General features: G+C 33.0%; 1 protein-coding gene across 1 annotated transcript in view; it reads right to left on the bottom strand.

Annotated features, from left to right (window-relative positions):
- LOC138704814 (somatostatin receptor type 2-like) overlaps positions 1-12,893 on the bottom strand; it is a 175,015-nt gene extending 162,122 nt beyond the window's left edge. Inside the window, exon 1 of the mRNA XM_069833094.1 lies at positions 12,846-12,893. The gene's annotated coding sequence lies outside the window, so the exon portion shown is untranslated. The remainder of the gene's footprint in view (positions 1-12,845) is intronic.
- Between the last annotated feature and the right edge of the window lie 957 nt (positions 12,894-13,850).

The following is a 13,850-nucleotide window of genomic DNA, read 5'->3' as shown; positions in this document are numbered from 1 at the left end:
AAGACCAAATAACTAGATCATCAGATGAAAATAGAAAGAAAGAAAACAGAATATCTTATTTGCTAAGACCATTATAAAAAGTTAAATTCACTGACTAATATAAACTTCATTATAAAAAACTTTGGACTGAATATACGATCAAATACAGCGGAGCAATGTGCTGAAAGTATGGTTTATTTATTGCGACGCAGTGGCAAATTTTTTATTAGTTTGTAGTGTACAGATATTCGAAATATCAGAAATTATACATCAGAATTACATGAAATAATTCTGTAGGCTATAAACAAGCAAAATTTCCGGCATCTTTTGCCGCACTCAAATCCAAGACATCTAGTTGAAAACACTGTGCTCTGCAATATATCGCATTGTACTCCTTGGCTCTCAATTTCTCAACTTAATTTTTTCTACATCTAGTTATTTCAGAAGGGATGGAAATTATTTTAATTCCAGCTAAAAGTTCTCTGACTGAAGTACATTTAAGTGGATTCAAACGTTCATAATATGGGTACTCCATTCTCCACTATTTTCATCTCAATATAAAGAAGGTAGGTTCAGCCATCAAAACGTTGTGATCTCTGTACTTCTAAAAAAAAAAAAAAACCAAAGGAACACGTAGGCTATTGAATAAGCCAGTAATTCATCTCATTCAGTTCAAAATGATTGAAGTGGCGGCTTTCAACTCCGAGGGAGCAGTCTCAGGTCTCGCCGAGACAGGATGATATTTCTGACGGAAATGTTTAATCTGAAAGTTCTCTGTATTTTCAACCTTGATTTCAATATTCCTCCGTAATTCATAAGAATTCGCAACAATTAAGAGTATGGACACAGCTCATAGTTTTACTTTATTTATTAGCTCTGTTAACAAATTATGTTCGTGGATATTTTGCCATATGTATCAACAAAATCATGTTTTCATTAACTTCTTTGTCTTTTATTAACAAGTTTCGTTAATAAAAGGGAAGATCGGAAAATAACGCAAAACAATTATTTTACGGAATACTATTTTGGTTAGGACGTTCAAATTTGACAGATAGTTTGAATCTTGCGCTACAGACAACAATGATTCGATCGGATGTCAGCCTGGCGGAAAGTGCTGTAACTACTGAGTAAAAATGGCTCGTTTTATACCATCGTTCACTTGTGAAGGGCGGCGAGGTGTAGTCAGTTTTATTTTTTTTTGCGAAAAACGAAAAATTCTAGTGAAATCCACAGGGAAATATTGGAGGTGTATGGCGCTTGATTGTCTGAACCATAGAAATATCTCCAGGTGGTGCAGGTTCTTCGAAGAAGTACGCCGACGAAGCACGTTCCAGTCGACCAGTGACCGCTGCAACACCACCCAATATCAGAGGCAGTTATCCACCCTACAGTCCAGGCCTCGCACCGTCTGACTTTCACCTCTTCGGATCAATAAGAAATTCATAGGAGAACAACGCTTCATTTCGGATGAAGACGTGAAATCAGTCGTGCGCAGGTGGCTATACATAAAAAAACGGAGTTTTATGAACAAGGTGTACTGAATATGGTGCCACAATGGGAGAAATGTGTCGAGAAATGTAGAAGAATAGATATAACCTGTAGCTTTCTTGTGCATTATTAAATTTTGCTTACCTAGGAATACGTTGCCACAAAAATTGTTATGCGTTACTTTTTGATCCACCCTCGTATTTGCGAATTAAATTTTGCATTGAATTATGCGATTTTTATTGACTTACAATTTGTATGTGCGGTAATCAAATTAAATCTAGTATAGGCTATGCAGATAAGTATCGATAACTGATCATCGTTCTCGATTGTCATGCACTCGAATCAAGTTCAACCGTGCCGATAATGAAGATAATGATGTGATGATGAACGTAATAATAGAAGTATTAGTATTATTCTATTTTACGACGTTACAGAAGTTGTTCAGGGTTGAATTTCAACGTAGAAGAAACATAGCACACAGATTTTACCTGGAAATCTTTATCACGTAAAGGATTCTTTAACGTACCGACAATCTAGCGATAAGAGCCTTTCAGTTTTGCTTCCTTCCCAGAACAAGCCATACTAAAGGCTTTATTGTCCTTTTATTCGAAAATATATGGTAGCATGATAGAAACATTAAGCTCAATTTAATTACCGGAAAATTGTCAGAAATCTTGATAATACTATTGATAGTAAGAAATTATTCGAACGGCAAAACATAAGTTACCCGAGATATCTTGTCCTGACAACACCACTGTGTATCTTAAATTCCATTTGAACAAGCCACGACTTAATCTGGAAATCCCAGCTTCGAAATCTTACTCCTCAGCAGTTCAGCGACCCACTAAGAACACATAAAATAGATAGTCACTTTACGAAATAACTGCCAAACATTGGATATATAATAGCTGAGACTGTAAAGTGCTCGTGTTCGTATTCATCAGAGAGGAGGTATCATGGGGTTAAGTCATGCGTGTTGCAGATCTGGCTATTGCCCAAAAACAACCAAGGAATATATGGCGTTATTAGGAGAAGAACATGTTTACTTCTGTATCCAAAGTTTGCCAAGTGGCTGAAATTGCGGCAGAATTATGCCCGGCAACTGCTTGTTTAAGCCACCAACTTGGGGATCGAAAGTAATTGCAAGTACTTTGCAGTTTAAGTTCCAGAGATATGTGCCAACATTTACGGAGGCTTACAAATGAGGAAACACGCTACATCCATAAAATTAAGAACATTTATAGTTAAAAGGAGTAGATGTAAATCTCGCTTGAAATCTGTGTAAGAAAAATATGAAATACTGGTTTCATATAGCTGAAATAAAAACTACAATACAAAGAGCAACATACGCATACAACAGTTGCAGAAAACTTCATCTTCATCAGCAATTTTTTATTGAGCTAACATTTACAGTTTGTCTGAAAAGTTTAGAGAAAAGAATTCTAAAAAAATCAAAGAACTCAGATATATGTCTCTTTATCATATCTATTCTTTTAATACACTCATTAGAACGGCAGTACAGGGAAGCTATTATAAAACTCCTCTTCCGAAATCATCTTAAGCTGACGCATTACATCCTCTTGGGTCACTGGTAAGTCGTAAAATGCTCTCCCTTTAGGGTCAATTTTATATTATGCGTCATCACGTGATCTTTGTTAAAAACAGCACTGCTGCCGAGAGTCTACAGTACCACGACTCTTAACAAGATACAACACACATTTGGTTGATATAAAGTAAACCAATCTAATTCAATAATTGAGGACCGTTTTTGCAAAACTTGCTAACTGAAAAAACTAAATTTTACAGGAGAGACAAAACACTGTAGTAAGCAAAATGTTGTTGTAACTCTCACATAGCAGAAAGCAAGTTTTGGAAAAACGATCACACTTTGACACACTACAATGAAGATAACTAATCAAATATTACGAGTACTAAGACGCTTTTAACATCATGTAGAGGCCTGCCTTATGTTAACGAATCCATCAAAATCTCAATTTTGCGAATTTTACAGTTAGCAAGTTTTGCAAAAACGGTCCTCAATTGTTCACTGAGTATTGAATTCCATAGCTTTTAGTGACTATTACACTTTTGCTATGTCATACTACTTTTGACCAATAAAACGGTACGAAAGGACGTCTTTCAACCAATCATGGCTGCTTATCGCACAATTTTATCACTTCCCTAGCATTTGTTTAGTTTTATCGCTTCCCTAGATTTTGTTTGTTTTTATCACTAACCTAGCATTTGCTTCTTTGTTTGTCAACATTTCAAACTGCAAATTCTTTACGGTACTATAAAACATGCTTTGCGATCGTAATTTGTTTCCCGCATAGATAGTCGACTGAAAATGGCGGTTCCGTTCAAACATTTTAGTGAACTAGAATTTTAGTAAGCCAATTAATATCTATTTATTGTGTTAGTGTAGCCTTCTTTATTTCTTGTAATCTTTATATACTTTCTTCTGTTTTTATTACCTCCCTACCATTTGTTTGCCAACATTTCAAACTGCAAATTCTTTACGGTACTATAAAACATGTTTTGCGATCGTCATTTGTTTACAGCATAGAAAGTAAACTGAAAATGGCGACTTCGTTCAAATATTTTGGTGAAGCTAACATTAGTGAAATAAAATTTCAGTAAGTCAATTAATATTTTATTGTATTAGAGTACCTACTTTATTTCTTCTAATCTTTATATACTTTCTTCTAATCGTGTAATAGTCAATTAAATCCCACTCCAGTTTTGATTTTCTCTAGATAAATCAAAACCTCTTGTGAGATTACTGTTGAAAAGAGTGTACACTCTATATTTTTTACCGAAAGAGCATCACATAGCATAAGCTTAAGTAAGTTTAGAAGAACTATGAAAATAAGGTTTTACTATGTTTAATGTTTTAATTTACATTTTATTCAACGGATAGTCCATAAGGCCTCGCTAGTTCGGTGCTCTCAAGCTTTGCAGTGCGTGATTTTATGAGAACGAAACCAAATGAAGGGCGTTTTTTAAAAAAGAACAATAGTCCAAAAAAAATGCAAATTTGAGATATTAAGCATGTAGTGAGCGTATTGTAGCGGTCATATACTGAATTAGTTTTAGGGGAAAAACACCATACGCCTATGTTATAGGAGTGGAAATTTTCAGTGGTTTTCATAAAACAACCATAGTCCAAAGACTTTTTTTTTTGTGAAAACAGCCATTGTCCAGACAGGACGCGGTAAAAGCCACCTCAGAGAAAAATACTTTAGCTCGTGAATTGTTATATTAGTTACAGAGTCATCTTTAGATGCAGAAGTAACCCAACTGAAGAAACGTAAACAAAAGAAGTAAAAACAGGATAATATAAATAAAAAGGTTAAAGGAGAAGCACATTTCAGCCACAACAGAGTATTTTTCTTAAAACAACCATTGTCCACAGTTACCTACATTTACACATATATTTCTATGAGGCAATTTAAGTTATAAATGTACTTCAGCTTTCCAAAGTTTCTAACACCTTAAGAAATAGCATGAATTTCTTACTTGAAGTGCCAACAACACCCATGCCAGATAGGTCTTTGTTTCTACTGAAAATGTATGTTTTTGGACTATCGTTTTTTACAAAACCATTCAAGTGAGTGTAAGTAATCTCTTCTTTTATCGTAAATTTAAAATGATTGCTACGATTTAATTATTTCTTTCCTTCTGAGATATTTTATATCTCGCAGTTATGTATTATATTTTTATAGTATATGATTACAGGTTATGGAATAACTAATAACAAGGCGAATAATGAAATCATAAGAAGTGAATGAATTCACAAAATAGGCTTAAGTGACAAAATAAAATATGTGTTCGTACCCTGCCTAAAAGAGTTTCACTTCAAAAAGATGTGTCACGAAGGAAACCATATAATGTATTTATTGTCTCTTTATGTTTTATACGTTTCTAAAAAAAGGCAGTTTCTTGTTGCAAATACTACCAATTAATTTTATTGAACTATTATTCTATTATTATTACATCAGCTGCTTGTCTATGCGGATGACGTGAATATGTTAGGAGAAAATCCACAAACGATTAGGGAAAACACGGGAATTTTACTTGAAGCAAGTAAAGAGATAGGTCTGGAAGTAAATCCTTAAAGGACAAAGTATATGATTATGTCTCGTGAAGAGAATATTGTACGAAATGGAAATATAAAAATTGGAAATTTATCCTTTGAAGAGGCGGAAAAATTCAAATTCCTGGGAGCAACAGTAACAAATATAAATGATACTCGGGAGGAAATTAAACACAGAATAAATATGGGAAATGCATGTTATTATTCGGTTGAGAAGCTTTTATCATCCAGTCTGCTGTCAAAAATCTGAAAGTTGGAATTTATAAAACACTTATATTACCGGTTGCTCTTTATGGTTGTGAAACTTGGATTCTCACTTTGAGAGAGGAACATAGGTTAAGGGTGTTTGAGAATAAGGTGTTTAGGAAAATATTTGGGGCTAAGAGGGATGAAGTTACAGGAGAATGGAGAAAGTTACACAACACAGAACTGCACGCATTGTATTCTTCACCAGACATAACTAGGAACATTAAATGCAGACGTTTGAGTTGGGCAGGGCATGTAGCACGTATGGGCGAATCCAGAAATGCATGTAGAGTGTTAGTTGAGAGGCCGGAGGGAAAAATACCTTTGGGGAGGCGGAGACGTAGATGGGAGGATAATATCAAAATGGATATGAGAGAGGTGGGATATGATAGAAACTGGATTGGTCTTGCTCAGGATAGGGACCTATGGCGGGCTTATGTGAGAGTGGCAATGAACCTCTGTGTTCCTTAAAAGCCAGTAAGAAAGTGTTATGCAAATACACATATAAAATAAATAATTTAATATGAACCCAAATTAGAAGAAGAACTTTCGTTTTCTAGAATGCATAAAAAAAATACATTATAATTTCGTTTATCGGTATTACGCTTTAAGTAGATATGGATAATTTTAATTATTCACAAATTTACATGTGGTAGATATATGTGTTGTAACGTTTCGCAATTTTACTTTTCTATTTACAAGAAGTTAGAGTCTCAGCGAACGCTGACGTAATGCACGTCGGTCGACCAGCGGCTAGATACTGTCGCTACTCGTCTCCGCGAAAATTCGGCGCAATTCCGTCATAGTTACATTAGTAATGTGAGCTATGGTTTTATCCAGCTGAAAACATATTTTGAAACGTACCGCATACGTTAATTCATTACATAATGGACCTAAATTGTGACGTATGTATCTGGCATTGCTGTTTATTTCTTAAAAAGAATGTTCATAATTACGCTGAACGTTTAAGCGGTTGGTGCTTGTGTGATTTCAAATTGTCATAGGTCACTATTTGGTGAGAATAACTTTAGCTTAATCATAAAACAAGATAATAAATGATGCAACACTCGATACTCAAAGCCATTAGTGATATCTTCAACGTAATACAGATAGGATGATGTCAAAATTTTATTCACTTTTCCAATAAAAATGAGTTGTAGATTGCATCGGGCCGCTACCGCTAAAGAGAAGAGTACGTTGTTGATTGTATGGGTGTGCTCTTGCTGAAACAAGGTGCTCGTAGGCCTTGGATGTATAAGAAATAGTGCCCGAACGCTCTTAGATTCTTACGCAGGCTACCTGGCAGCAGTATATATGCTGTACATATAGGAGCAACCAAAAGATGAGGGTGAACAAAATTGATATTATGAAGTCGAGATGCAATAAGTCTTTATAATTCTTCTTTACATATTTTAATAAACGCAATATACAATTATTTCACAACAGAGAATGCTATATATGTACGATTTGAAATAACTAACAAAATATTCTTTTACATTACAATACAGATTGAATAGTTTAGATATAACTGCATTCATGTATACAATTTTCGAAACGGCTGGAGTATTGCACCATCTTCGTCATAATAACGAAAATAAATTCTTTAAAATAGAATTTCACCAGAATCTCTTCTTGGATTTCAGCCTCACAGCAGTCTTAAGTCACGCAAAATGTTACTTAAAGATGAAAATCTAAGCATAGGGCGTTTATCATAATAGAATAACTTAACCTTTAATCTTGGTTTTGTTAGGCTATAAAAACCTATTGGAATTTAACTTATATTATGCTACTGAAAATCGCAATATACTAATTTCCGCTGCTAATTTACAAATCCTCGGACACAGTTCACAGTTTAAAGAACTAAAAAAGCTAAAGAAGTCCTTGTCATTATACGTACATTACACCACTGCAGTATGTAAAATATAAATTAATTTTAACTATTACTTTGGAGTTAAATTTCCTGGATTTGCGGAATGGGGCAACAGAAAATCTTTAATTTGTGTTGAATCATTTCCACTTAGAGTTTCTGAATACTCATTTCTTAATAATGCAATATTTTCCACATACTAGGGACAGTATGTCTCCTTGTTCTATACATCGCTACTCTACTTAACGTATGCCTGGACAAACAGTGGCATTAGCGTTAGGTCTTAACCGCTGGTCGGTCGACGTTCGTTGTTTACCATAAGACCTTGAAAAAATTACCTCCCATATTCATTACAAATCTTTCAGTTTTTTTTTTCAATGTTTCACCTGGGTGTAACAAATCCTGTTACAACTAAGGTTGAATTTCTCTTAACAATGGGGTCTCCTGGTATTCCACAGTTGTCCACCGTTAAACTTCATAATAATTTTAAGCACAAAGTAATTATGCACGTGACATATTGTCCGGAACATAGTATTCTTGGGACATTTTGAGCAGCACATTTATTCATTTCTTCGACCGTATGCGTATTAAAATATATAGTTAGGATATAATTCGAATAAAAATCTGATACATTTACACGTAGATACTAGGTATGACAAAATCTCTACCCTAGAATGAACAAAATTCAACCAATATTTTGGAAGATGGACAAACGAATACAAACAGATGACGAGATATAAACTATTTTAAAATATTAAGGATGCGAGAACCGTGTAATTTCGTATATATCTCCACATATTCTTTCAGTATTAGAATTATTTTCACATTTGTTACAGAAGAAAAATGTAAGTAAACCAAATTAATTAAATAAAAGGGTAAATGTGTTATGAAATCATGAGGAGCGTAATTCTTACTACGTTAAGATTCTTAATTTCATAATAGCAAAGGAATATAAATTGCCGCCCCCCCCCTAATAAGTGTCGAGTAGGAAGAAGTGCAAATTTGATGAAACTGCGAGTTATTTGTCACTGCACTCTGGCTTATTAATTTTATCTCGAAACAGACTGGAAGTTCCTTAATGAAGAAACTTGCAAACTTGAAATGATTACTGGTTATTTCACGGTAATGTATTAAATTTTTACTTCAGCTTTTTTGTTCCTGTTTTATTTTATGTTTTCTCTTCTCAACAATAATCATAGTTTCTACAAAGATTGAAGGAAAAATTGTCTTCCATGATAATTTAATTAATTAGGAAGTGACCACAAAACGAGACTTTTTTAATATTACATTGATAACTAGGGAAGATAAGAAAAGAGAAGAAAGAAATAAGTTAATCTTGTTATTGTCTTTCTTTTGTTACCAATGGCAACGGTTCATTGAAAATTACAAAAGTAACTCAATGGCATTAATATGACTACGTCATACTCTTTTGACCAATAAAATGGTACGGAACGACGTGTTTCAACCAATCATGGCTGCTTATCCTACAATTTTCATCATCTCCCTATCATTTATTTTGTATCACCTCCCTAGCATTTGTTTCTTTGTTTGCTAACATTTTACTTTCAGTAATTGTACTTTTTAAAATGATTCATGTTTATTTCATCATTCTTAATTAAAAATTGTCTATAATTTATCTTGTTTATATTACTTAGGTTATGTTATAGCTTCTGCTGTAAGAGATTATGAACAGTCACGTATCGGAGATTGTTTAATATAAATTGATTACTGAAGTGGAATGCAACTGTATTAATAAAAATTAAACTGAATTAACAAAGCCTTCCTGACTAGTAATCGTCCAAAAAGTTCAATGAAGATTACATAGTTGACACAATTGGTAACAAGAGAACAGCTCATCAAAACACAATACTGCCATCTAGCGGAACATTTGTAATGGTGAGATGATACAATAATACATTTTCAAGACAATGTAGTGAATATTTTAGTAAGTCAATTAATATTTTATTATATTAGAATACTTTATTTCTTCTAATCTTTATACACTTTCTTATAATCGTGTAGCCTAATAGTCAATTAAATCCCACTCGAGTTTCGATTTTCTGCAAATAGGCCCTAAATCAAAACCTCTAGTGAGATTATTGTAGACAAAATTTGCAATAGAACTTAAAAGAAAAGAGATACCAAAATATAATTACATTAATATATTATAGAATGTGCTAAAAGTTGTTTAGTTTACACACGAACAAGAATTCACACACGCTCAGAAAGTATCTAAAATAAATACATTAGAAGTGAACAATGCGATGAAGAGTCAAATACAACAATTTCTAACGATAAAGACAATATCGTTTAGCGTTACGCTGAAACATCATAAAATGAATATTTTATATTTACTAAATTTTTAACAAATATTGCATATCTTTCACTAGCTGAGTATGTTGTGTTCGAATTCATCTGCGTTCATAACAAAGTTTTTTTTTTGGGGTTATTTTACGACGCTGTATCAACATCTAGGTTATTTAGCGTCTGAATGAAATGAAGGTGATAATGTCGGTGAAATGAGTCCGGGGTCCAGCACCGAAAGTTACCCAGCATCTGCTCATATAGGGTTGAGGGAAAACCCCGGAAAAAAACCTCAACCAGGTAACTTGCCCCGACCGGGATTCGAACCCGGGCCACCTGGTTTCGCGGCCAGACGCCATAACGAAGTTAGTTAATGCGTTTTCTCTTTCCGAAAATATTGTGGACCTGATCAATGAGAAGCAAAATTCAGAATTGATATTCTAATCCAAACTTTTATACTCCACTGAAAAATTACGAGTAATTGATCCACCATTTGAGAATGGTTAGTCTATAATGATAATACCGTAGTTATACGTCACACACATAAGAATCAGTTCGTTACTAAAAATATAAACACTAAAATTTATTACTCTACTTTAAGGAACATAAGTGTTTCAGTTTACAATTTGCATTGATAAACCTAGAACCATGGTCAGTTCTCAATTTTTTTTAAATAATATAAAATAATAAAGATTGTTGATGTACTAATTGTTTACAGTATTTATTAGCGGAAATTTTGAAAATAAACTGCTTAAGAGGTACTTGACGTTTTTCTCCAAAACAATTTAAGAAATGTGAAATTAAAAAGCTGCAAAAAACCTTTGCCAACCTTGTTAAAATCATACTTCTTTACGGTTTATCATAAAACAGCTCAAACAATAATTTCTGCGGTTATATAATTAAATAAATTCATCCAAATTATCTCATTCTAATAACAAGGGCTGGGTCTCCAGAGCCTTTCACAGATCCATAATTGCTTAGACTTTTATCACCTCTTTTCTAGTCATTGTACATTCCTTCGCACCTTTGATTGACACTTCAACATGTTTTGTGGATAAGTTTATCACTTACTTTTGAGAATTTTAAAAATAACAATATAAACGTATTTACACGTATACTGACATTATTTATGATATCATACTTAAACACTTCTACACCTAAGTACTTGTCGCCCGCTTCAGTTATACATGCATCATCATATCACAATCCCTACACACGCACGCAAAATAGCCGCATACTAGCCATACCAACACATAAGACATAATCGTATTCATCATCATATACTATCTCGCTATCGCATTTTTGTGGAGTACTCAATTCAGTGACATCAAAAACTGTCGTAATTTAACAGTATTCAAAAACAAACTTATTAAGCATTTTCTAGTAATCTAATTTATTGCAAAGTTTCGAAATTGTTACTTTTTTATTTCTCCTGGTACTTATATAATGAGTACTTATTTCTAGATGTTTAGTCAATATATTGCATTAGTACTTTTTGTGCCTATTGTGATCTTATCTTTCTACTTGTATTTTCCTTGATTTTTTTTTCATTTGTGCTTTTCATACTGTATTTGTAACTTTATTTAATGTATCTTATATTCACTTTTTCAATCTGCATTTGTTTTTTTGTGTATGCTTATTTGTATTGTGGTGGTGGGATAGAAAAGGCCTGATGGCCTTAACTCCGCCAAATTAAATAAATAGATAGATAGATAGATAGATAGATAGATAGATAGATAGATAGATAGATAGATAGATAGATAGATAGATAGATAGATAGATAGATAGATAGATAGATAGATAGATAGATAGATAGATAGATAGATAGATAGATAGATATATAGATATATAGATAGATAGATAGATAGATAGATAGATAGATAGATAGATAGATAGATAGATAGATAGATAGATAGATAGATAGATAGATAGATAGATAGATAGATAGATAGATAGATAGATAGATAGATAGATAGATAGATAGATAGATAGATAGATAGATAGATAGATAGATAGATAGATAGATAGATAGATAGATAGATAGATAGGACAGATACGACAGATTAGGTAGATAGATAGATAGATAGATAGATAGATAGATAGATAGATAGATAGATAGATAGATAGATAGATAGATAGATAGATAGATAGATAGATAGATAGATAGACAGACAGACAGACAGACAGACAGACAGACAAATAAATAAATAAATAAATGAGAACAATTATTACAATACCCGAAACCATGAATGGTCTAACCTACAACAAGTAGTGGTTTCTGGCCTGCTTGTAGGTTTTCCCAACCAACATCTTCATTGTATTATTTTAACTGAATCGAGGTTGAATTGTTACTTCCCCCAACAGTATTTTAGCACTTCAATTAACTCTCATTGAGCAGCTATTCGTTTAAAAGTGACACAACACTAGTTTTCATTCAGTTCAGTGACGTGTGGCAATTGCTCTGCCACCCAGCTGACGTTCGAAACTCTCACTTGTTTCCCGTGCGCGCACATCTAGCGTAGCAATTTCATAAACGGAGTCGTTAATCTGTCTACGGTGAATGATGGTGGCAGTCGGTGTACAACCTAATAACTGATCGTACATAGTTATGTTTTAATCGTTAATTATAAATAAATAAATAAATAAATAAATAAATAAATAAATAAATAAATAAATAAATAAATAAACACAATTACAAAACCCTTCATCATATTTCGTTACTGCTTTCTTTCTTTCTTTCTTTCTTTATTTCTTTCTTTCTGGGTCAAGTATTAGCCTATATGTTGTATGGTTTGAGTGCCGTTTTCAGAATTCACGATATTCTATTCTAATTATGAACTGTGTTATAAAACCCTTAAAACTTACCAAGGTCTCGGATTGCCTCTTCTGGTTATGGTTTCCGACAACACCTGTTAACAAAACGAGAAATATATTACATTGATGAGTATATATAATATATTATTATATGTAAGACAAGCATCACTAATCAAAATGTTTTATTTAATATTTCAGAGAAACTTGGAGAAAACAAACTCAATTATCTGGTTGGGTTTGTCCGATGTTTTCTCCAACTGTAAAGTGAATGTTAGATATCTCGTGGCAAATTCTCGGCCTTATGTCGCTATCACCAATTTCATCGACGCTAAATAACCTAGTAATTTTAAATGTTATTAAATAACCGACTAAAAATTTTATACTAATAGTAGATTATAAATAAGTAGGAGCCGGATGTTTATGGCCTAAAAATTTCCAAAAAAAAAAGATCTATAAAATTCTCCTAAAATTCTCTGAAAATGACCTAAGACAGTAAAATATGGCCTACTGAAAATGATCAATTTTGCCCTATCTATGGTGTAATTACTCCTATTATCTACTTCCTAAGCAACTGTATTGTAAAATAAAGTTTCGCGGTGGAATTATTGTATTACCTACACTGAAATAATAATTTATCACTAGGTAGCTTCTATTAAAACAATACGAAAAAATTAATAACTAAACATAGGCCTACCACAATTACCATTGCAATACACCATCATAGTAATCTTCAAGTTATTAGAAGATAAATGTCGGCGGTTGTAAGTCAATACTGTTTTATACTTAAAGGAACTTCTTTCTGATTCCACAGATGTAATGGGAGCATATTTAATAACACTATGTGACTGGCTGTTACATTCGCCTCAAAAATGTCAATTCTGAAGTCATCTCTTGACAAAATATAGGCTGTTTGGCATAATGTCTTATATCCTTTATTTTTATCAAATGTAGATTTTATTTTCTGCATCACTGTGTCCCCAATGTCACCTTTTACTTTTTTTCGTATACAATCGTCATCGTTTTCTTATTAATTCTACCAACTTGTCATGGAACTTT

The sequence above is a fragment of the Periplaneta americana genome, chromosome 8 (genome assembly GCF_040183065.1).
Source record: "Periplaneta americana isolate PAMFEO1 chromosome 8, P.americana_PAMFEO1_priV1, whole genome shotgun sequence".
Lineage (NCBI taxonomy): Eukaryota > Metazoa > Arthropoda > Insecta > Blattodea > Blattidae > Periplaneta > Periplaneta americana.
This window is presented reverse-complemented; position numbering and strand designations above follow the sequence as displayed.